The sequence below is a fragment of the Salvelinus sp. IW2-2015 genome, linkage group LG16 (assembly GCF_002910315.2).
Source record: "Salvelinus sp. IW2-2015 linkage group LG16, ASM291031v2, whole genome shotgun sequence".
In the NCBI taxonomy this organism is placed as follows: domain Eukaryota; kingdom Metazoa; phylum Chordata; class Actinopteri; order Salmoniformes; family Salmonidae; genus Salvelinus; species Salvelinus sp. IW2-2015.
In genome coordinates, this window is record NC_036856.1 from 13605558 (window position 1) to 13631587 (window position 26030).

The 26030-nt window shown below is 43.6% G+C and overlaps 1 pseudogene; it reads left to right on the forward strand.

Annotated features, from left to right (window-relative positions):
* The window catches only part of LOC111975932 (uncharacterized), a 63173-nt pseudogene that overhangs the window by 3532 nt on the left and 33611 nt on the right, over positions 1-26030 (forward strand).

Sequence of the window (26030 nt, forward strand, 5' to 3'; positions counted from 1 at the left end):
ATGCCACGCCAATCCCACGGATGAGGAGATGCAAGTTGAGGTACTTTGTGAACCTTCTGACATGAGGAACATGTTTTTGCTTTCTCCTCAATGCTTCCATCCAGGCCACCAGAAGTAGCTTTGTGATTTCCTTCATGCAAACCATTCCACAGTGTAGCTGTTGCAACAATGGTTTCCTCAGCGACGGTAGAATGATGACTCCTCTCCCACAGCAGACAACCAGACTGTACTGACAGCTCAGTTCTCCTGGTAAGGTTTCAGTTCTGGAGCATCACCTGCGGCTTTACTTTTGATGTCCATCCCTTCAGATAACCCCGGGTGATTTCTGGTGTTTCTCTGCACTTGTGTTGAAGTGACTGGTGCGTTTTCCACTTATCTGAGGTAGGAGATGTGACTGTTTTGACTACAGGTAGTGTAATCTGTAGAGTCAATCTGTGTTGTAATGCAGTTCTGCCTTGCGGTACTTGATGTCATGCGTGTGCTGACAAGAACAAAGCCCACCTTTGCATTCTGCTTGCAGAATGAGTGTAGCTGAACTTCCTCCCTTACAGATACTGGTGAAACCCACTCCAAAAATGATGCCTAGGGATTCCCGTTTCAGCTGCGTAGTTTCTGCTTTCTTTAATGTCCTTGATGTGAAAGCAGTCGGCTTCTTTTTATCTGAAGGCATGATATGGGTTGACTGCTCCCACAACCTAGGGACTAGCATCTCAAGCTAGTTGGATGGGCAATGACTTGTCGAAGTTTGTCAGTGACTCAGTTTTCAGGAGTATTTCCTTGCTTTTTTGACGAATGCTTCCTCACATTGTTCTGTCCATTTTCATGTTTTTTCCTGACAAAGCAACTGATGCAGTGACTTCTGCTTTGTTGCCAAGCTCAGGATAAAGTATCCGAGGAGCTGGGGCATCCAAGATAGCCTTAACCTTGGATGGAGCCTTGTGAAGTCCCATCGTGCCTGACGTGACCGGGGTATTGAACCGATTGGAAGAATGCACATTTGTTCTTACGAACTCTCAGTCCTTCAATCTCTTTAAGGCAGATTCCAAGTTCTGGAGATGGTCCTCATCCTTTCCAGTAACAAGGATGTCATCCAGGTAGCATTGTACTCCTGGCAATCCACTCAAGATATGGTCACCCTCTGGACCAGCACTGTGCTTGTGATTCCAAATGGTAGACGACATTACCTGAAGAGCCCCTTGTGTGTCTTGACTCACACTGACCGGCTTCAGTACTTTGTTCTTGACTAAAGTGTCCAAGTCCGTCTCGACTTTTGGTCTGATAGCATAAGGTACAGGTCATGTTTTCAGAAACTTTGGTTTGCCGTCTGGCTTAATGCTGAGCTTCACTGTAATGTCTTTCATGATACATAGTTCTCCATTAAATACCTCTCCATGTTTCTTTAAGATGGCGGATAGGCCTGTCTCCATCGGTCATTGTACGCACTGATTGCCAGTCCAGTGTGATCTAACTGCAAACAACCCAGTAGTGATGGATAGTCTCCTTCCATGATGTAGTGGCAGCGTTTCAGTTCAACTGAACTGAGGCCTCCGTGAGGCCTCTCACAGCAACGGATTCACCTGTGTAAGTCTTTAACACAATGTGTGCTGGCCGACGTGGGAGGTGTTTCAGTGTCTTTTTGTAGAATGACACGGGAGCAGCTGTATCTCATGTCAGACAATCTCCATACGCATTAGCAAGCACCTAGCAAGAGACAGCCATGCCCCCCCCCAGCAACAGTAAGTATTTTCAGTGCTGACTAACAGAGTAATCTATGAAAAGAAAACGTTTAACACTAATTATGCTGCCAAACATTTAATGGGTATAGAAACCAACGTTTTGGCACGCAGTGCCTTCAAGTGAGAAGGCACTGTGACAAAACATTGGTTGCTATACCCATTAAATGTTTTGCAGCATAATTAGTGTGTGACTTTCATTCTTAATTTTTACCTTTTTTACCACTGACTCAGCAATCCATGTACTTAAACGAGCACATAGATGCCTGATGTCCTGCTTTGCCACAGTGGAAGCATGTGCCTTGATTTCCCTGTCTCTGCTTTTCAGTTGCAACTGTGCACTTATCCTGATGATCTCTAATGCTGAGCCTCTTCCATGGCCACACTGACTTCAATTGCCTTTGCCAAAATCAGATTACTTTCAGTCAATAGTCTCTTTTGTGTAGTTTCGCTCCGTAGCCCACATACTAGTCGGTCTCTGATGGTGCCATTTAGAACATCATTAAACTCACAGTACTCTGATTAAAAAAATAAAAAATGTTTATGCCACAGCAAACATTGTCACTGATTCTCCAACTTTCTGATTTCTCCTGTGGCACCTAAACCTTTGAGCAATAACTAGTGGTTTTGGTGAAAAGTGCCTGGCTGTAGCAGGCTGCYAAGTAAATTGAATGTAGGCCCAATTTTTGTCCTCGTCAATGTTATTTGCAAGACCAAAATATTCAAACCGTTCTGTATATGAGCTCCACTGCTTAATACTTTCAGCAAACTGTCCAATATTTCCAACCATTCCAGACATTTTTCATTTCTCAATAGGCTCCTGATTGTCACTCACTTCAATATTGTTTTCTTCTGCCATGGCAATATTTAGTGTTCTTCACTTCACGCACTGATGTTTACTCCAAATTCGCTCATTTTTCAAGTTAGTCTTCACAGTTGAACTAAATATCCTCCCTTTTTTAATCACGTTGTTTTCCCGCTCCAACGTCCTTCTCAAATCTGTTTCTGCCATCCATGGCGACGCTAACTCCCTCTTAGCTAGCTCGACTATGCACTTGCCTCTGCTAGCAATACACTGAGCTAACATTAGCCTAGACTGTACCAAGGAAAATGTTTAAACTTCTAAAAACGGTCCTCTTCTGGACAGAATATTTTCTGTAGGTTCAGACTTACTCATCGTCAATATTTTATGTCTTGTGGGTTTCATAACCAAATTTCAAGTTAAATGTATTTATATAGCCCTTTTTACATCAGCTGATATATCAAAGTGCTGTACAGAAACCCAGCCTAAAACCCCAAACAGCAAGCAATGCAGGTGTAGAAGCACGGTGGCTAGGAAAAACTCCCTAGAAAGCTGAAACCTAGAGAGGAACCAGGCTATGAGGGGTGGCCAGTCCTCTTCTGGCTGTGCGGGCTGGAGATTATAACAGGACATGGCCAAGATGTTCAAATGTTCATAAATGACCAGCATGGTCAAATAATAGTAATCACAGTGAACAGGTCAGGGTTCCATAGCCGCATGCAGAACAGTTGAAACTGGAGCAGCAGCACGGCCAGGTGGACTGGGGACAACAAGGAGTCATCATGCCAGGTAGTCCTGAGGCATGGTCCTAGGGCTCAGGTCCTCTGAGAGAATTAGAGAGAGCATACTTAAATTCACACAGGCACCGACGATACCCCCGGACAGGGCCAAACAGGCAGGATATAACCCCACCCACTTTGCCAAAGCACAGCCCCCACACCACGAGGGATATCTTCAACCACATCTTTATAACAAGTCAATAATGACGAGACCGGAATCAGTTCAAACATTAATCTTGAACGTGCTCATCTCAACACATATTACCCATGATGCTCTGCCTATACAACTACCTTAAGTACGGAGGTGCAAATGATACAACCCTAATACACAACAAGTAACACATTGGGAAATGTCTGTTTCCATGGCTTAAAATAAAAAATAAAATAGAATGCAACGTATTGTTTTGCTAGCGGCAGTGTATATGATTTGCCGGTGCCTTGTTCCTGAGCTGCTGGTCAGAGCCCAGGCAAGCCTATGCTGAGAGTATACTACAGCCCTGAGGAGGCTGGCCAGCCAGGTGGGTGGGCAGAGGCAGGCTGAGCATGCAGCAAGGAAGCTGAGGTGGAGCTGAGAAGGGAGAGACCCACATCCAGAGCTGCTGCACACAGCCCTCCATCAGGGTAAGACACGCCGACAGGCATCTCCCCTGTAGCAAAGGCAGCGGTGCTGGGGGAGGAAGAATAGGTGCTGCTGCCATGGTGCTTCTCCCCTGCTTTGTGTGTGCGCAGTGTGGACGGAACACTGCAGCAGAATGAATGGCTGATTTGTTTTGTATGAGGGAATGCATTGGGCCTCAGCTGTTGGACCACCACAGCTGTCTCGTAGTAATGTGATGGCAGAGCCTCTATTTGATGAAGAGAGGTCTGGGGGCTGAGGATGTAAGGATGATTTACGCGTTGAAGCTAGGCTGCCTGGCTGGCGACTCTTTCGCAATTCGGCAGACAGACACTAGTTTTGGTTCTGCTTCTTGCCAGTCTTTTATGTCTGGAGATGTTGACTATATATATATATATGTTTACATACACCTTAGCCAAATTCATTTAAACTCAGTTTATCACAATTCCTGACATTTTAATCTGAGTAAAAATTCCTTGTCTTAGGTCAGTTAGGATTACCACTTATTTTAAGAATGTGAAATGTCAGAATACTAGTAGAGAATGATTTATTTCAGCTTTTATTTCTTTCATCACATTCCCAGTGGGTCAGACGTTTACATACACTCAATTAGTATTTGGTAGCATTGCCTTTAAATTGTTTAACTTGGGTCAAATGTTTCGGGTAGCCTTCCACAAGCTTCCCACAATAAGTTGGGTGAATTTTGGCCCATTCCTCCTGACAGAGCWGGTGTAACTGAGTCAGGTTTGTAGGCCTCCTTGCTCGCACACGATTTTTCAGTTCTGCCCACATTTTCTATAGGATTGAAGTCAGGGCTTTGTGATGGCCACTCCAATACCTTGACTTTGTTGTCCTTAAGCCATTTTGCCACAACTTTGGAAGTATGRWTGGYSRCATTGTCCATTTGGAAGACCCATTTYCGACCAAGCTTTAACTTCCTGACTGATATCTTGAGCTGTTGCTTCAATATATGTATAAAAAAAATCCTACCTCATGATGCCATCTATTTTGTGAAGTGCACCAGTCCCTTCTGCAGCAAAGCACCCACACATGATGCTGCCACCCCCGTGTTTAACAGGTGGGATTGTGTTCTTCAGCTTGCAAGCCTCCCCCTTTTTCCTCCGAACATAAGGATGGTCATTATGGCCAAACAGTTCTATTTTGTTTCATCAGACCAGAGGACATTTCTCCAAAAAGTACGATCTTTGTCCCCATGTGCAGTTGCAAACCGTAGTCTGGCTTTTTTATTGGGGTTTTGGAGCAGTGGCTTCTTCCTTGGTGAGCGGCCTTTCAGGTTATGTCGATATAGGACTCGTTTTACTGTGGATATAGATACTTTTGTACCTGTTTCCTCCAGCATCTTCACAAGGTCCTTTGCACTTTTCGCACCAAAGTACGTTAATCTCTAGTAGACAGACCGCGTCTCCTTCCTGAGCAGTATGACGGCTGTGTGGTCCCATGGTGTTTATACTTGCGTACTATTGTTTGTACAGATGAACATGGTACCTTCAGGCGTTTGGAAATTGCTCCCAAGGATGAACCAGACTTGTGGAGGTCTACCATTTTTTTCTGAGGTCTTGGCTGATTTATTTTGATTTTCCCATGATGTCAAGCAAGGAGGCACTGAGTTTGAAGGTAGGCCTTGAAATACATCCACAGGTACACCTCCAATAGGCTAATTGACATCATTTGAGTCAATCAGAAACTTCTAAAGCCATGACATCATTTTCCAAGCTGTTTAAAGGCACAGTCAATTTAGTGTATGTAAACTTCTGACCCACTGGAATTGTGATAGTGAAATTATCTGTCTGTAAACAATTACTTGTCATGCACAAAGTAGATGTCCTAACCGACTTGCCAAAACGATAGTTTGTTAACAAGACATTTGTGGAGTGGTTGAAACACTTAGGTTGGAGTCATTAACTTGTTCATGTGAACTTCTGACTTCAACTGTATATTTTGATAAATAGAATTGAAATTTGTCTCTGTGGTGAGAAGTATAGCCAGTTGTAATGGCTTAGCAGATAATAAGAAAAGACGATCAGTATTTACCTGGCTAAAATAGAAGGAATATATGATCTATTGTTTACAGGAAACTCATTCAACAATTTTAGATTAAGTTTTGTGGAAAAAGGACTTCGGGGGTGAAGTATATTTCTCCCATGGGCAAAGAAATTTAAAAGGGGTGATGATATTAACAGTAATTTTGCTCCAAATGTGCAAATTGTCCAAACAGATCATCAAGGTAGATGGATTATTTGAAATGTTATTGGACAATAAACAGATATGGCTTATTAACCTATACGGTCCAAATAATGATCCAGGCTTCTTTTGAAAATTTAAGTATTTGTCAACTCTACAAGCAACACTAGATTATTATTATTATTATGGTGGGATTTTAATACGGTTTTCAATACCTCTATGGACCGTAAAGGAAATCACACTACAAACGATCACCCTCAGGCACTTAAGTAAGTCATGGATAAATGTGGAATTAGTGGATATATAGAAGCTTAAATACCCTGACCTAGTGAGATGTACATGGCGGAGGCTTAATCAAGCTAGTCATCTTGATTACTTTCTTATGTCATTCTCTCCGGCACCAAAAGTTAGTGTTGATGGGGGCAGAATACAGTTGGATCATCACATAATTGGCATATTACTCATACAGAATTTCCACGTGGGTGAGGATATTGGAAATTTAATCAAAGTCTACTAGATGATAAATTGTTTAGAACTAGGACAGAAGACTTTATAACTGACTTTTTCTGACATACATTAAGGGGATCTGCTGTACCTATGTTATGGGACACTTTTTAAATGGGCCTTTAGAGGCCATGCAATTCAGTACTCATCTATAAAACAAAAGCAATTTAGATCAAAAGAGTCCGTGTTAACAAAGGAAGTTGAAGGACTAACAGTACAGTTGGATAGCAATAGAGGCACATAGTAAGTTAGAGAAAAGAAATGGGGGAACTTATTCAAGATCCAGTGTTATATACACTGCTCAAAAAAATAAAGGGAACACTTAAACAACACAATGTAACTCCAAGTCAATCACACTTCTGTGAAATCAAACTGTCCACTTAGGAAGCAACACTGATTGACAATACATTTCACATGCTGTTGTGCAAATGGAATAGACAACAGGTGGAAATTATAGGCAATTAGCAAGACACCCCCAATAAAGGAATGGTTCTGCAGGTGTTGACCACAGACCACTTCTCAGTTCCTATGCTTCCTGGCTGATGTTTTGGTCACTTTTGAATGCTGGCGGTGCTTTCACTCAAGTGGTAGCATGAGACGGAGTCTACAACCCACACAAGTGGCTCAGGTAGTGCAGTTCATCCAGGATGGCACATCAATGCGAGCTGTGGCAAAAAGGTTTGCTGTGTCTGTCAGCGTAGTGTCCAGAGCATGGAGGCGCTACCAGGAGACAGGCCAGTACATCAGGAGACGTGGAGGAGGCCGTAGGAGGGCAACAACSCAGCAGCAGGACCGCTACCTRCGCCTTTGTGCAAGGAGGTGCACTGCCAGAGCCCTGCAAAATGACCTCCAGCAGGCCACAAATGTGCATGTGTCTGCTCAAACGGTCAGAAACAGACTCCATGAGGGTGGTATGAGGGCCCGGCGTCCACAGGTGGGGACGTTTGGGGACAGCCCAACACCATGCAGGACGTTTGGCATTTGCCAGAGAACACCAAGATTGGCAAATTCGCCACTGGCGCCCTGTGCTCTTCACAGATGAAAGCAGGTTCACACTGAGCACATGAGCACATGTGACAGATGTGACAGAGTCTGGAGACGCCGTGGAGAACGTTCTGCTGCCTGCAACATCCTCCAGCATGACCGGTTTGGCGGTGGGTCAGTCATGGTGTGGGGTGGCATTTCTTTGTGGGGCCGCACAGCCCTCCATGTGCTCGCCAGAGGTAGCCTGACTGCCATTAGGTACCGAGATGAGATCCTCAGACCCCTTGTGAGACCATATGCTGACACATGCACATTTGTGGCCTGCTGGAGGTCATTTGCAGGGCTCTGGCAGTGCTCCTCCTTGCACAAAGGCGGAGGTAGCGGTCCTGCTGCTGGGTTGTTGCCCTCCTACGGCCTCCTCCACGTCTCCTGATGTACTGGCCTGTCTCCTGGTAGCGCCTCCATGCTCTGGACACTACGCTGACAGACACAGCAAACCTTCTTGCCACAGCTCGCATTGATGTGCCATCATGGATGAGCTGCACTACCTGAGCCACTTGTGTGGGTTGTAGACTCCGTCTCATGCTACCACTAGAGAGAGCACCGCCAGCATTCAAAAGTGACCAAAACATCAGCCAGGAAGCATAGGAACTGAGAAGTGGTCTGTGGTCACCACCTGCAGAATCACTCCTTTATTGGGGGTGTCTTGCTAATTGCCTATAATTTCCATCTTTTTGTCTATTCCATCTGCACAACAGCATGTGAAATTTATTGTCAATCAGTGTTGCTTCCTAAGTGGACAGTTTGATTTCACAGAAGTGTGATTGACTTGGAGTTACATTGTGTTGTTTAAGTGTTCCCTTTATTTTTTTGAGCAGTGTATGTGTATATATATATATATATATATATAATTATAAAAATAAATATATATATATAATTATAAAAATAAATATATATATAATTATAAAAATAAAGCAAACTGGATGGAATATGTGAAAGAATTTGGTGTATTTTTCCCATCTTTAACATAGAAATGCTACCAAAAAAAATGCATTGAAAGTTGTTACAAATGATGTCACGCATAATTCACCAAATTTATATTTTGAAAGCGGAAGTAAAGTACTTTAATATGTTTTCAGTCTCCACTAACCAAAACTAATTATATGGATTTTTTTCTTCCTATTAATAATGTAAAATTAACTGTACAGAGACTCATGTGAAGGCCAAACTACAGAGGAGGAACTTCTTGATGCAATTAAAGCCTTTAAGGCTGAGAACTCCAGTGCTGGCTGGCATACCAGTGGAAGTATACCAAACTTTTTTTGATATATACTCAGAGGACCATTATTAGCGTGTTTTATATAGGAGTGGTTATTGGACACGTAACAAGGTCTGATTTCATTATTACTGAAACAGGATCCAAGTTGTGTGTGTAAAGATCCAGTCCATTTGAAAAGTTGGAGGCGTCTTACACTTCAGTGTTGTGATGCAAAAATTCTAGCTAAATGCTTGGCGCATAGAATTTAAAAAGGTATTGTCAGATATTCATCCTAATCAGACAGGTTTTTTGCATGGACGATACATTGGAGATAAGACAAGTACTGGAAACGATAGAATACTAAGAAATATCGGGGAAACCAGGCCTGGTTTTCATAGCTGATTTTTGAAAAGTCTTTTGATAAAGTACGACTGGAGTTTATATATAAATGCCTAGGATATTTCAATTTGGAGATTGTCTTATAAAATGGGTTAAAGTTATGTATAGTAACCCTAGGTGTAAAATAAACTCGGCAAAAAAAGAAACATCCTCTCACTGTCAACTGTGTTAATTTTCAGCAAACTTAACATGTGTAAATATTTGTATGAACATAAGATTCGACAACTGAGACATAAACTGAACAAGTTACACAGACGTGTCCCTGAACAAAGAGGGGGGGTTTCAAAATCAAAAGTAAGTCAGTATCTGGTGTGGCCACCAGCTGCATTAAGTACTGCAGTGCATCTCCTCCTCATGGACTGCACCAGATTTGCCAGTTCCTCACTGATATGTTACCCCACCCTTCCACCAAGGCACCTGCAAGTTCACAGACATTTCTGGGGGGAATGGCCCTAGCCCTCACCCTCCGATCCAACAGGTCCCAGACGTGCTCAATGGGATTGAGATCTGGGCTCTTCGCTGGCCATGGCAGAACACTGACATTGCTGTCTTGCAGGAAATCACGCACAGATTGAACCGTATGGCTGGTGGCATTTTCATGCTGGAGGGTCATGTCAGGATTAGCCTGCAGGAAGGGTACCACGTGAGGGAGGAGTATGTCTTCCCTGTAACTCACAGCATTGAGATTGCCTGCAATGACAACAAGCTCAGTCCAATGATGCTGTGACACACCGCCCCAGATCATGACGGACCCTCAATCTCCAAATCAATCCTGCTCCAGAGTACAGGCCTCAGTGTAATGCTCATTCCTTCGACGATAAACGCGAATCTGACCATCACCCCTGGTGACACAAAACCACGACTTGTCAGTGAAGAGCACTTTTTGCCAGTCCTGTCTGGTCAAGTGGCGGTGGGTTTGTGCCCATAGGTGACATTGTTGCCGGTGAGGACCTGCAACAGGCCTACAAGCCCTCAGTCCAGCCTCTCAGCCTATTGCGGACAGTCTGAGCACTGATGGAGGGATTGTGCGTTCCCGGTGTAACTCGGGCAGTTGTTTTTGCCATCCTGTCCCGCAGGTGTGATGTTCGGATGTACCGATCCTGTACAGGTGTTACACGTGGTCTGCCACTGCGAGGACGATCAGCTGTCCGTCCGGTCTTCCTGTAGCGCTGTCTTAGGCGTCTCACAGTACGGACATTGCAATTTATTGCCCTGGCCACATCTGCAGTCCTCATGCCTCCTTGCAGCATGCCTAAGGCACGTTTGCGCAGATGAGCAGGGACCCTGGGCATCTCTCTTTTGGTGTTTTTCAGAGTCCGTAGAAAGGCCTCTTTATTGTCCAAAGTTTTCATAACTGTGGCCTTAATTGCCTACCGTCTGTATGCTGTTAGTGTCTTAACGACCGTTCCACAGGTGCATGTTCATGAATTGTTTATGGTTCATTGAACAAGCATGGGGAAATAGTGTTTAAACACTTTACAATGACGATCTGTGAAGTTATTTGGATTTTAAGAATTATCTTTGAAAGACGGTCCTGAAAAAGGGATGTTTTCTTTCTTTCGGATTTTAGTAAATAATGGCTACGTCTCAAAGTTTTAAACTGTCAGGGGGAGTCAAACAAGGTTGTCCACTATCGGCATATCTATTTATTATTGCCATCAATGTTAGTTGTTAATATTATTGTTGGATCTAAATTAAGGGATTAGAAATCCGTGGCTTAAAAACAAAGGTGTCATATGCTGATTCATGTTTTCTTTTAAAACCACAATTTGAATCACTCCACAGCCTCATAGAGGATCTAGATTATTTTGCTAACCTCTCTGGATTAAAAAGAAAATTATAAGTGTACTATTACGTATTGGATCACTAAACAATGCTACTTTTTGCATTACCGTGTAGTTTACCAATAAAATGGTTTGACGGATGTGGACATACTTGGTATACAAATCCCAAAAGAAATTAAAGTTAGCAAAAATAGATAAGATCTTGCTACCATGGAAAGGAAAATACCTGTCTATTTGTGGAAAAATCACCCTGATTTAACTCTTTAGTCATATCACAGTGTACCTATTTACTTATGGTTTTACCTACACCTAGTGACCTGCTTTTAAAATTATATGATCCAAAAATATTCAATTTTATTTGGAATGGCAAGCCAGACAAAATTATAAGGGCCTGTTTTATATATGAATTCGGAGGGCAGAAATGATTAAATATTAACACATTAGACCTCATTAGACAATTTTTGTAAATTGTCACATGCAGTTAACACGGACATATGGAAATGTCTGCTCTACCCAAAATTACAACCAACTAATTGCAGCATTACCACAAATGGAAGAGGCAAGTAGAGGGGGGGGGGTGTAAGGAACTTGTCTGTTGGCCCTGCATTAAAGACCACACATGGTTAAAGAAAATTGTGATAAATAAAAACATATACCAATTTCATTTAAGGACACAAAAATTGACAGCTGTGTCATTATAAATTGAAAAATAGTTGAAGAGATTTTCGACCTACCGATTCCATGGCACATGGTTTATGAATTGACACGCAAAACAACGCCGGATTCAAAACTTATTTTTTTTCCATTATTATATGAAACTCTTCCAACAAATGTTTTTTTAATATATATATATATATAGTGGGGAGAACAAATATTTCATACACTGCCGATTTTACAGGTTTTCCTACTTACAAAGCATTGTAGAGGTCTAATTTGTATTGCACCGTATTGGGGAGATGGATGGGGCCATGTATCGTGAGATCTTGGCCACAACCTCCTTCCCTCAGTAAGATGGGTCGTGGCTGGGTCTTCCAGCATGACAGCGACCCAAAAACACACAGCCAGGGCAACTAAGGAGTGGCTCCGTAAGAAGCATCTCAAGGTCCTGCAGTGGCCTAGCCAGTCTCCAGACCTGAACCAATAGAAAATCTTTGGAGGGAGCTGAAAATGCGTTATTGCCAGCACAGACCCGAAACCTGAAGGATCTGGAGAAGATCTGTATGGAGGAGTGGCCAAAATCCTGCTGCAGTGTGTGTGCAAACCTGGTCAAGAACTACAGGAAACGTATGATCTCTGTAATTGCAAACAAAGGTTTCTGTACCAAATATTAAGATCTGCTTTTATTGATGTATCAAATACTTATTGTCATGCAATAAAATGCAAATGAATTACTTAAAAATCATACAATGTGATTTTCTGGATTTTTGTTTTAGATTCCGTCTCTCACAGTTGAAGTGTACCTATGATCAAACTTACAGACCTCTACATGCTTTGTAAGTAGGAAAACCTGCAAAATCGACAGTGTATCAAATACTTGTTCTCCCCACTGTATATATGGGATACAACCTTCCCAGCTCTGAAGATTTTGCTGTGAGGAGGCAGAGCCATTAGATCATTTATTTTGGTACTGTCCATATGTAGCTCGTTTTTGGTCACGGATCCAGGAATGGCTGAAGAATTGCAACATTTACCTGGAACTATCGCTGCAGATGACAATACTGGGTGATTTGAGAAGTCCTAGTCAATCACTAATATATAATTATTTTAGCAAAAAAAATATTTTCATTTACAATCTGTAGAAGCTATGAGAACAAAGGGGCAGTACTTTTGTGAAGCATCACAGCACAGTTAGAAATCCAAAATGGATGGTGTTAAGAGCTAGATGGGAAGGGTTGAATGAAGCTGAAGGGTGAGATTAATAACAACAAGAGAACCAATGTATATAGGTCCAGAAATGTTGTGAAATAGCTGTTGCAGATAGAAATCAAACTGGATGGACATCAGAAATAGACATAAAAAAAACAAACAAAATATAACTTGTCTGTAAAATGTGTATAATATGTAGATGCCTAAGTGTTTACTCCAATTGGGGGAGGGCTGGTAGGGTTTGCGTGGAATAATAAAGGTATATTCTAAAATGTGTGTATTTACCCCGAAAATATATGGGGTTTGGAAATGATGCAGACAATTACATTGATGGAAGCAACAATCTATCTGCAACATTAAAGCTGATCAAAAAAAATAACTGGCTTTTTATTCCACATGTCTCAAATAAACCAACATGATTTGATTTGCCATAAGTGTCTAAACACTGGACTGAAAATCACCATTGACTTCACCAACCAGGGATTCTGTCATGATAGAATGAGGTGATCATGATGCATTTAGGAAGAGTGTTTACACTTCCTCCAGGCTGCAGGAGTGCTCCAGGGAAAATGTGGCATTTGATATAAATGTGAGGATGGTTCTTCTAGCCCACGGACTTGGTTATGCAGATGAAGAAAATAAACAAAGTCCTCGGGATTCCTTCCTTGAGTCTCAGCTCATATCAGCGAAATGACCAGAGAGTGACACATAAATAAAAATGAGAGTAGCCCGTTATTGTCAGGTGACTTGCTGTGTATAAATAATATTTATTTCCTTGCTCCAGCAAATGTATTCAAAGTGAACAAAACAGAATGATAGGAAAACATAACTATACAATGAGACTGTCACATTAGCCTACAGTGTCATAGGGCTGTAGCCTAATGTGATTAGTGAGAAATTAGCTTTACATAAAGTAAATAGATGCTAATATTAACATTGGGTAATATGCTGATATTTAGTCCTGCAGTTATGACTGATGTCGACAGACATAAGTACTTTATCCCCCCTCTTTAGTTGCAGAGATTCAGAGGGCTACAGTCGATGGAGAGGGCTACAGTCAGAGTGCTGCAAAGATAATTAGAAGAGTATGTGCAGATATAGACCCAGACATAGCAGAGTTGTTGGATGAGGATTCCATCATAGACCTTAATGTATCCTTTGATGGCACTTGGCACGAGAGGATTCCCTTCCAACTACGGGATAGGTGTGGCCTGTTCACCGAACGTGCTACCTTGTCCCGGACCTGCTGTTTTCGACTCTCTCTCTCTGTCTACCGCACCTGCTGTCTCTAACTCTGAATGATCGGCTATGAAAAGCCAACTGACATTTACTCCTGAGGTGCTAACCTGTTGTACCCTCGACAACTACTGTGATTATTATTATTTGACCTACTGGTCATCTATGAACGCTTGAACAGCTTGGCCATGTACTGTTATAATATCCACCCGGCCTTACATATGGGGCAGGCATAGCTGATTAATGTTCTGCACATTTCAACAGCCATACAAAATCCTTGTATGTGARAAATTGAGCAAAGTGATATGAGAATTTGCCCAAAACTGCCCAACAGACCAGTATTCGAAGCATATGCTCAATTGAAACAAATGTAGGTAAAGGTATATTTGATGTTTAGAAGTTATCTATAAATAAGAGTTTAATTAAATGTGACAAATTGTCATATTTATGGAAAGTACATTTTAATTGCATTAGCATATCTTTATCAGCCATTTTCTAAAGATGACATGTTCCCCGTGCGCCAATTCATTTTTCTCAGTCTTCAAAGGACGTGCATTCACATTATTCCACTTAGTGTCATACTTGAAGCCTTTTTTTTTAAATATCGTTGTCACGCCCTGACCATAGAGAGCCTTTTATTCTTTATGTTGGTTAGGTCGGGGTGTGACTAGGGTGGGTTATATAGGTTATTATATGTCTGTTGGCCTGGTATGGTTCCCAATCAGAGGCAGCTGTTTATCGTTGTCTCTGATTGGGGATCATATTTAGGCAGCCTTTTCCCACTGACTTTTTGTGGGATCTTGTTCATTTGTGTGTAGTTGCCTGTGAGCACTGCATTTTACTTCACGTTTTGTTTGTTCTGTATTGTTTTGGTGAGTTTAATTAAACATGTGGAACTCTAGGCACGCTGCGCCTTGGTCCGTTTATTCTACAGACGATAATGACAATCTTGTTTTGATTTTAAGTGTCATTTTATGTGTAAATATATGCATCCTTCATACATGTGAAGTGTTTTTTATTTTTATGATGCCATGAAATGACGGTATTTTTATATACTGATCTGTAAAAGTTTGACCATTGAGTGTCTTATCATAATAAAACATTCTGCCTTGAAGCAATGTGTTGAAAAACAGATTATTGTAATATGCAAATTAGTGCATATTTAAGGACAGTTTGGCTCATTTGCATATTTTAAAATAATTTCACTTGCAATACAATATATTGTATTATGTATACATTCAACTGGTAAAGTTTCAGTCAGAGTAAAGAAAAAAAATCTCTATTACCCTCTGGTGCCTGGCTGTAAAAAGTACCACAATAACGAGGCTATATACAGGGGGMACCGAGTCAGTGTGCGGGGGTACAGGTTAGAGGTAATTTGTACATAGGTAGGGGTGAAGTGACTATGCATAGATAATAAACAGTAGCAGCAGTGTACAAAACAAATGGAGGGGGGGTCAATGTAATAGTCTGGTGGCCATTTGATTAATTGTTCAGCAGTCTTATGGCTTGGGGGTAGAAGCTGTTAAGGAGCCTTTGGTCTTAGACTTGGCGCTCCGGTACCGCTTGCCGTGCGGTAGTAAAGAGAACAGTCAATGACTTGGGTGACTGGAGTCTGACTTTTTTTTGGGGGGGGGGCTTTTCCTCTGACACTGCCTATTAAATAGGTCCTGGATTGAAGGAAGCTTGGCCCCAGTGATGTACTGGGCCATACGTGCTATCCTGTGTAGTGCTTTACGGTCAGATGTCGAGCAGTTGCCATACCAGACGGTGATGCAACCGGTCAGGATGCTCTCGATGGTGCAGCTGTAGAACTTTTTGAGGATCTGGGGACCCATGTCAAATCTTTTCAGTCTCGAGGGGGGGAAAATGTTTTGTTGTGCCCAAATCACGACTGTCTTGGTGTGTTTGGACCATGATAGATTGTTGGTGACATGGACACCAAGAAACTCTCGACCAACTCCGCTACAGCCCCGTTGATGTTAATGGGGGCCTGTTCGGCCCACCTTTTCCTGTAGTCCACGATCAGCTCCTTAGTCTTGCTCACAATGAGGGATAAGTTGTTGTCCTGGTACCACACTGCAAGTTCCCTGAACTACTCCTAATAGGTTGTCTCATCGTTGTCGGTGATCAGGCCTACCACTGTTGTGTCATCAGCAAACTTAATGGTGTTGGAGTCGTATTTGGCCACGCAGTCGTGGGTGAACAGGGAGTACAGGAGGGGACTAAGTACACACCCTTGAGGGGCCCCAGTATTGAGGATCAGCGTGGCAGACGTGTAGTTGCCTACCCTTACCACCTGGTGGCAGCCCGTCAGGAAGTCCAGGATCCAGTTGCAGAGGGAGATGTTTAGTCCCAGGGTCCTTAGCTTAGTGATGCGTTTGGGGGCACTATGGAGTTGAATGCTGAGCTGTAGTCAATGAACAGCATTCTCACATAGGTGTTGTCCAGGTGGGAAAGGGCAGTGTGGAGTGCGATTGAGATTCGGCATGATGGTGTTGATGTGAGCCATGTCCAGCCTTTCAAAGCACTTCATGGCTACCGACCTGAGTGCTACGGGCGGTAATCATTTAGGCAGGTTACCTTAGCTTCCTTGGGCACAGTGACTATGGTGGTCTGCTTGAAACATGTAGGTATTACAGACTCAGTCAGTCAGGGAGAGGTTGAAAATGTCAGTGAAGACACTTGCCAGTTGGTCCACGCATGCTTTGAGTACACATCCTGGTAATCCATCTGGCCCTGCGGCTTTGTGGATGTTGACCTGTTTAAAGGTCTTGCTCACATCGGCTACAGAGAGCGTTAAAACACAGCTAGTGCTCTTGTGCATGCTTCAGTGTTGCTTTCCTCGAACCGAGCATAAATGGCATTTAGCTCGTCTGGTAGGCTCACATCTGGGTTTCCCTTTGTAGGCCGTAATAGTTTTCAAGCCCTGCCACATCCGACGAGCGTCAGAGCCGATGTAGTAGGATTCAATCTTAATCCTGTATTGATGCTTTGCTTGTTTGATGGTTCGTCTGAGGGCYTAGCGGGATTTCTTTATAGGTGTCCGGATTAGTGTCCCGCTCCTTGAAAGCGGCAACTCTAGTCTTTAGCTCGATACGGACTTTGCCTGTAATCCATGGCTTCTGGTTGGGATATGTACAGTGGGGAGAACAAGTATTTGATACACTGCCGATTTTGTAGGTTTTCCTACTTACAAAGCATGTAGAGCTCTGTAATTTTTATCATAGGTACACTTCAACTGTGAGAGACGGAATCTATAACAAAATTCCAGAAAATCACATTGTATGATTTTAAGTAATTCATTTGCATTCACAACATTCAGAGTGACCCCACTACGTACGGTCACTGTGGGGACGAAGTCGTTGATGCACTTATTGATGAAGGCGATGACTGAGGTGTTATACTCTTCAACGCCATTGGATGAATCCCGGGAACATATTTCAGTCTATACAGTGCATTCTGAAAGTATTCAGACCCCTTCTCTTTTCCACATTTTGTTACATTACAGCCTTATTATGAACTTGATGAGAAATGTTTTTTCTATCCATCTTCACACACAATCTTTCAAATGTATTTATTTACATAAGTATTCAGACCCTTTTTGTTATGAGACTCAAATTGAGCTCCAGTACATCCTGTTTCCATTGATCATCCTTCTACAACTTGATTTGGAGTCCACCTGTAGTAAATTCAATTGATTGGAAAAGCGCACACCTGTCTATATATAAAGTCCCACAGTTGACTGAGCATGTCAGAGCAAAAACCAAGCCATGAGGGTCGAAGGAATTGTCCATAGAGCTCCGAGACAGGATTGTGCCGAGGCACAGGTCTGGGGAKGGGTACCAAAAACATTCTGCATCAGTGAAGGTCTCCTAGAACACCGTGGCTTCCATCATTCTTAAATGGAAGAAGTTTGGAACCACCAAGACTCTTCCTTGAGCTGGCCACCCAGCCAAACTGAGCAATCGGGGGAGAAGGACCTTGGTCAGGGAAGGGACCAAGAACCTGATGGTCACTCTGACAGAGCTCTAGAGTTCCTCTGTGGAGATGGGAGAACCTTCCAGAAGGACAACCATCTCTGCAACAGTCTATCAATTAGGCCTTTATGGTAGAGTGGCCAGACAGAAGCCACTCCTCAGTAAAAGGCATATGACAGCTCGCTTGGAGTTTGCCAAAAGGCACCTAAAGGACTCTCAGACCATGAGAAACAAGATTCTCTGGTCTGATGACTAGTCAGGATCGAGGGAAAGATAAACGGAGTAAAGTAAGAGATCCTTGATGAAAACCTGCTCCAGAGCGCTCAGGACCTCAGACTGGGGCAAAGGTTCACCTTCCAACAAGACAATGTCCCTAAGCGCACAGCCAAGAAAATGCAGCAGTGGCTTCGGGATAAGTCTCAATGTCCTTGAGTGGGCCAGCCAGAGCCCGAACTTGAACCCGATCGAACATCTCTGGAGAGACCTGAAAATAGCTGTGCAGCGCCGCTCCCCATCCAACCTCCCCATGCACAGAAGAATGTGAGAAACTCCCCAAATACAGGTTTGCCAAGCTTGTAACATCATACTCAAGGCTGTAATCGCCGGCAAAGGTGCTTCAACGAAGTACTGAGTAAAGGGTCTGAATACAAATGTAATATTTCAGTTAATTTTTTATACATTTGCAAAAATGTCTAAACCTGTTTTTGCTTTGTCATAATGGGGTGTTGATTTTATGGGGGAATTCAATCAATTTTAGAATAAGTCTGTAACGTAACAAATTGTTAAGTCAAGGGGTCTGAATACTTTCCAAATGCACTGTTTCTGTGATCAACCGATGCGTATCTGTATTCCCAATCATGTGAAATCCATTGATTAGGGCATAATGAATTTATTTCAATTGACTGATTTCCTTATATGACCTGTAACTCAGTCAAGTCTTTGAAATTGTTGCATTGATATTTTTGTTCAGTATACGTTCCCTGGCAAGCTGAGATCCGTAGGGGAATGTTCTGTGGTGTTTTTTTACAGATTTTAGGAACAACATTTTTGTTAATGTTAGAGAATCCCAAGGAAATTTAATTCCAAACAATTTCTTAGATAAAATATTTGGAGATTTAAAAAAAAAMAACTATATTTTAATGTTTGGGTTGTTATCATTCTAATGTTAGCTCAAACCCTAATGACAACTTAATAGTAATGTTAGCTAAAATCCTAGGAATATTCCCAGTTTGCTGGGTTTTATTTATGAAAAATATTTTAAGTTGTATGTACATACAGTGGCAAGAAAAAGTATGTGAACCCTTTGGAATTGCAATGGATTTCTACATAAATTCACCACGGATGAAGCCACTGCTGTCCAAAAAAAACATTGCTGCACGTCTGATGTTTGCAAAAGAGTACCTAGATGTTCCACAGCACTACTGGCAAAATGTTCTGTGAACAGATCAAACTAAATTTGAGTTGTTTGTAAGGAACACACAACACTGTGTGGAGAAAAAAATGCACAGCAAACCAACATCAAAACCTCATCCCAACTGTAAGGTATGGTGGAGGGAGCATCATGGTTTGGGGCTGCTTTGCTTCCTCAGGGCCTGGACAGCTTGCTATCATGACGGAAAAATTAATTCCCAAGTTTATCAAGACATTTTGCAGGAGAATATGACGCGATCTGTCTGCCCATTGTAGCGCAACAGAAGTTGGGTGATGCAACAGGACCATGACCCAAAACACAGAAGTAAATCAACAACCAGAAAGCTTCAACAGAAAAAAAATAGTGGCCTAGTCAGAATCCTGACCTCAACCTGATTTGAGATGCAGTAGCATGACCTCGAGCACTTCACACCAGACATCACAAGAAAATTGCTGAACTGAAACAGTTTTGTAAAGGGGAATGGTCCAAAATTCCTCCTGACCGTTGTGCAGGTCTGCTCCACAACTACAGAACACGTTTGGTTGAGGTTATTGCTTCCAAAGGAAGGTCAACCAGTTATTAAATCCTACAGTTCACATAATTTTTCCACCCTGCACTGTGAATGTTTACACGATGTGTTCAATAAAGACATGAAAACGTATAATTGTTTATTAGTTTAAGCAGACTGTTTTTCTATTGAAGATCAGATCAAATGTTATGACCAATTCATGCAGAAATCCAGGTCATTCCAAAGGGTTCACATACTTTTTCTTGCCACTGTATGTTGGTATATGTTCTGAAGTGTATTTGTTCAGATTCAATGCCACTTTTTATATGCAGCAGGTTGATAAAGGTGGCCTACAGTATAACTATGTTACAGGCCTTTGTCATTCTGTTTTTGTTTTTCCTCCATATTCCTCAATTATTTTAGAGGGACATATGTCTGCAGATATATTTACAGTAGATCTCTCAGATATAACTGGTGTCTGAAGTGTTTTGTGGTGTCTATTCGAACAGCTGCCTAACTTCCTGTTTGTTGTCTCAGGGGGACGCTCACGCTTGCCTGGACCATGAGCAATGAGTCTACCGTCTGGAACAACGTCACCGAGAACTCCACCGTAAGTCACTGCCAGGGCCCCTTCTGTGTGTGTTTTCTGCTAACTGACAGAGCTGACTGTTCTTCCTCTATTCTGCCTGAATGGCTGATAGAGGGAACATCCTGGGTTGGGTCTGAAATAATTAAATCCCTGATCTAATCTTAATGTAATTCCTCCTTTTAGAGAAATTATTTTCTGATGTCAGCAGTCAACACTGGGGTAACATGCATATTACTGAGTTTATGGTACAGACTACAGTTTTTAACCTTGGTTACTACATGGACTGTAGCCTTTGTGACTGGTATTAAACATGCGTACAATAGCAGCATGCCTCTGTACAACCGTTGTACTGCTGCTCTTGAGCGGTTTGCATCTAACAATGCAATGGATGAAGGAAGCCCCAAAAGTTTGTTTCTGAGTAAACTAGCTGGAGAGTTTCCAAGGTTTTTGTTTGGATAGTAGTCTATCAAAGGGACTTTCTGCCTGTCTGATGCTTTTTCAATTAGCCACACACAGCTTCTCTAGAGTCAAAGTGCCTTGACATGCTGTTGTCGGGGTGCAGGTTTACTGTCTGAAAGGAAGCTCCTACCTCTTTGTAAAGCTGTTAGGTAGACACATTTCTATCATATGGAAGTCCAACCTCATTCAGAATATGACCTTTTTGGTCGAACCCAAACTATGCGTTGAACAGCCGGCCTAAAATCTCCTCCCTGTTGTAATTCAGTCAGCTCCAGAACCACCCTCAGAGCACCTTGTCCTGTCTTAGGTGCAAACAGGTTAATAGCACAGGCCACAATTGATAAATCGCTCTGTGGCATTTATAGATTCACGGTGCACAAACCAGTGGGGGTAAATCAATGGCTTCAACCTGCATGCTGTAATTGGTAAGGTTATGCATCTGCACAGTGGTTTGTTTGTCTGTTTTTAACATCTGAAAGCTACTAGAGTTTTGATCACCCTTATCATACCTGGTCTTACACAATAGGTAGAAGTACAGTACCAGTCAAAAGGTTGGACTCACCTACTCATTCAAGGGGTTTTCTTTATTTTTTACATTGTAGAATAATAGTGAAGACAGCAAAACTATGAAATAACACATGGAATCATGTAGTAAGCAAAATATTAAACAAATCAAAATATATTTGAGAATCTTCAAAGTAGCCACCCTTTGCCTTGACAGCTTTGCACATTCTTGGCATTCTCTCAACCAGCTTCATGAGGTAGTCACCTGGAATGCATTTCCAACAGTCTTGAAGGAGTTCCCACATATGCTGAGCACTTGTTGGCTGCTTTTCCTTCACTCTGTGGTCCAACTTATCCCAACCATCTCAATTAGGTTGAGGTTGGGTGATTGTGGAGGCCAGGTCATCTGATGCAGCACGCCATCACTCTCCTTGGTCAAATATCCCTTACACAGCCCGGAGGTGTGTTTTGGGTCATTGTCCTGTTGAAAAACAAATGATAGTCCAACTAAGCGCAAACCAGATGGGATGGCGTATTGCTGCAGACTGCTGTGGTAGCCATGCTGGTTAAGTGTGCCTTGAATTAAAAAAATTACAAAATAATCACTGACAGTGTCACCAACAAAGCATCACACCACCTCCTCCATGCTTCGTGGTGGGAACCACACATGCGGAGATCATCTGTTCACCTACTCTGTCTCACAAAGACATTGCGGTTGGAACCAAAAATCTCAAATTTGGACTCATCAGACCAAAGGACAGATTTACACAGGTTTAATGTCCATTGCTCGTGTTTCTTGGACAACGCAAGTCTCTTCTTATTATTGGTGTCCTTTAGTAGTGGTTTCTTTGCAGAAATTTGACCATGAAGGCCTGATTCACATCAACTTCTTTAAATAGTTGATGTTGACATGTCTGTTACTTGAACTCTGTGAAGCATTTATTTGGGCTGCAATCTGCGGTGCAGTTAATTGCCAATTATCTGAGGCTGGTAACTCTAATGAACTTATCCTCTGCAGCAGAGGTAACTCTGGGTCTTCCTTTTCTGTGGCGGTCCCCATGAGAGTTTCATCATAACGCTTGATGGTTTTTGTGACTGCACTTGAGAACTTCCAAAGTTCTTGATTTTCTTCATGTCTTAAAGTGATGGACTGTCGTTTCTCTTCGCTTATTTGAGCGGTTCTTGCCATAACATGGACTTGGTCCAAACCAGCAGGGATACCTTCTACGTCAACACCAGGACCAGCTGGCACAACTGGGGACGGCTATGGGAGAGGTTCTTCAGTCTCGAACATACCTTGGGAGGCATTGCCGTCAACTAGCGGAGGATACTCTACAACCAGTCGCGCCAAAACAACAGCCCATTCAGRAGCCCACTCAGGTCAGTGATACCCGTTTGTCCCTCCCCGGGTAAATATGACAGCACCCCATCTAAATGCTGTGGCTTCCTACTTCAGTGCTCCCTCTTCTTTATGCACCAGAGGGGAGCCCCCACTACCTAGAGGTCCAAGATTGCCACGGTTATTTCTCTGACTGGGCGGGCTTTGGAATGGGCCATGGCCGCCTGGGAGAGAGGACAAGCTAGATTCATATGAGGGGTTCATGGCTCTGTTCAAATGCATCTTCGATCATCCCCAGGAGGGCAGAGAGGGGGGGTGAGTGCTTATTCCAATGACGGCAGGGGGACCAGACGGCTGCCGAGTACATGCTCACCTTCCGGACAGTAGCAGCATCCAGAGGATGGAACGAGCCGGCGCTTCATATGCTCTTCCAAAGAGGTCTGCGCGAGGAGCTCCAGATGGAATTGGTCTGTCGAAGACAACCTCTTTGGACACACTCATTGCTACTACGTGAGTGTCGGAACGCTCATCGCGTCTCTCCCTCCTTCAGAGAACACTCTGGATCAGAGCCTGAACCCATGGAGGTAGGGGTCTCACACCTCCCTGCGGCCGAACGACGGAGACAGCTGGGGCTGTATTGTGTTCAAGGAGGGCACCAGTTCCAGCGGTGTCTGGTGCTTCCTAATCCGGGATCCACAAGAGCAGAGGGATGGTCACGTGATCTTCCACCTCATAGGACAGGAGTGAGTGACCATCTTCATCACTTTCTACTAAACTCTTTTTGGTGTCCGTCACACTAGTTGACTGTCCCTCATGTACTGTCTACAGCGTTAGTGGATTCTGGTGCCTCTTAACTTTATTGACCAGACCCTTGCCTCCTCTCTTAACTTCATTTCATACCCGCTCTCCTCTCCTTTCCCGGTTCAAGCCCTTGATAATCGGCCACTAGGATCTGGAACCATCACACATATCACCCAACCACTCACCCTCACCATGGTCAGGAGAATATCCTTCTTCATCACCAATGCACTAGGTCACAAGATCATCCTCGGCCTCCCTTGGCTCTAACGCCATAACCCCACCATCTCATGGMCGAAGGTGAGAATCACAGACTGGTCACCCGAATGCCAGAGGACCTGCTTCCCCATCCCATGTGGTTCCACGTCAGTTGAAAGTCCTGTGGTTTCCCTTCAGCCCAATATCCCGGAGGTATACCAGGACCTGCGGGAGGTATTCTCCAAGACCAGCGCCACCTGTCTTTCCCCTCATCATTCCCTGGCACTGTTTCATCAACCTGCTGGCAGGGTCTGTGCCTCTGCACAGACGCATTTACCCTCTGTCAGTGGTTGAGACCCAGGCCATGGATGATTACATCCAAGAGGCGCTCCAACAAGGTTTCATCCGCACGTCCACTTCTCCTGTGTTGGCTGTTTTCTTCTTCGTGGCCCAAAAAAATGGAAGGTTACGCCCATGTATTGAGTACATAGGAATCGATGCAATCACCACAAAGTACCTTTACCCCTCCCGTTAGTGCCGGCAGCCATCGAACAGCTCCACAAGGCCAGGTTCTTTACCAAACTGGACCTGAGGTGTGCATACAATTTCATCCGGTTCCGGGAGGGGGATGAGTGGAAGACTGCATTTAGCACGATGTCTGGTCACTATGCTATTTGGTTTAGCCAATGCTCCATCAGTGTTCCAGGCATTCATTAATGAGGTGTTCAGGGACATGCTCGGATGCCAGGTGGTCGTGTATATCGATGACATCCTGGTCTACTAGGCTACCCTGGATGATCACATCACTAACGTTCGAGCAGTCCTGGAACGTCTCCTGGCTAACCACCTGTTCTTCAAGGCTGAGAAGTGCCAATTTCATCAGAAGGCTGTCTCCTTAGGCATTAATTAGTCCAATCAGCCCGCAGGGAGTGAGCATGGATGACAAGAAGGTAGATGTGGTCAGGTCATGGCCAGTTCCAACCACCATAAAGGGGTTACAATGGTTTTGGGGGTTTGCCAACTTCTACCGCCATTTCATCAGGAACTTCAGGTCCGTCACCTCTCAAGGGTGGGCCCTGTAGGTTGGTGTGGAGCCCAGCAGCCAACAAGGCCTTCCGTCTACTGAAGGGACTTTTCACCTCCGCCCCATTGCTCAAACACCCAGATCCCACGATATCCTTTGTGGTGGAAGCGGAGGTGGGCATGAGGTGGGCACGGGGGTAGTTCTGTCTCAACGACAGCGTAAGCCACAGAAATTGTATCCATGTGCATATTACTATTGGAAACTGTCCCCTGCAGAGAGGAATTACAGCGTCGGCGATTGAGAGCTCCTGGCAGTGAAGTTGGCATTAGAGGAGTGGAGATACTGGCTTGAGGGTGCCAAGGAACCATTCGTCATCCTCACCGACCATCGGACTTGGAGAACATATGGACAGCGAGAAGGCTGAATCCGCGCCAGGCAAGGTGGGCCCTTTACTTCACAAGGTTCGACTTCACACTGACCTATTGCCCAGGTTCAAAGAACACCAAGGCCGATGCCCTGTCCCGTCTCTACAATTCGGGAGAAGGTCCTGTCCAGAGTGCACCAATAATCCCTTCTGAGTCGTAGCTCCATTGGTCTGGGACGTAGATGTGGACATTCACCTGGCTTTGGAGAGGGAGCCCACACCCCTTAACTGTCCTCATGAGCACATCCTATGTTCCTACAGGGATAAGGGATTGGCTGCTGACCTGGGCACACCAAGCTGTCATCGCTGGACATCCAGGTATTTCTCACACTACTCAATTCATCTCTAAGATGTACTGGTGGGCCACCTTGGTGCAGGACGTCACTCGCTACGTCAACTCCTGTTCCGTATGTGCCCTGGGGATCGTGTCTGGTTCTCTGCCAGGAACCTCCCACTCCGCCTGCCCTGCAAGAAGCTGAGTCCCCGGTTTGTGGGGCCGTTCAAGGTTCTCTGGAGGATCAACGAGGTGACGTACAGGTTACAGCTTCGCAGTGACTACCGTATCTCACTTTTTTTGTCATGTCTCCCTTTTCAGGCTGGTGGTTCCTGGTCCCCTAGCTGGACATCGAGGGT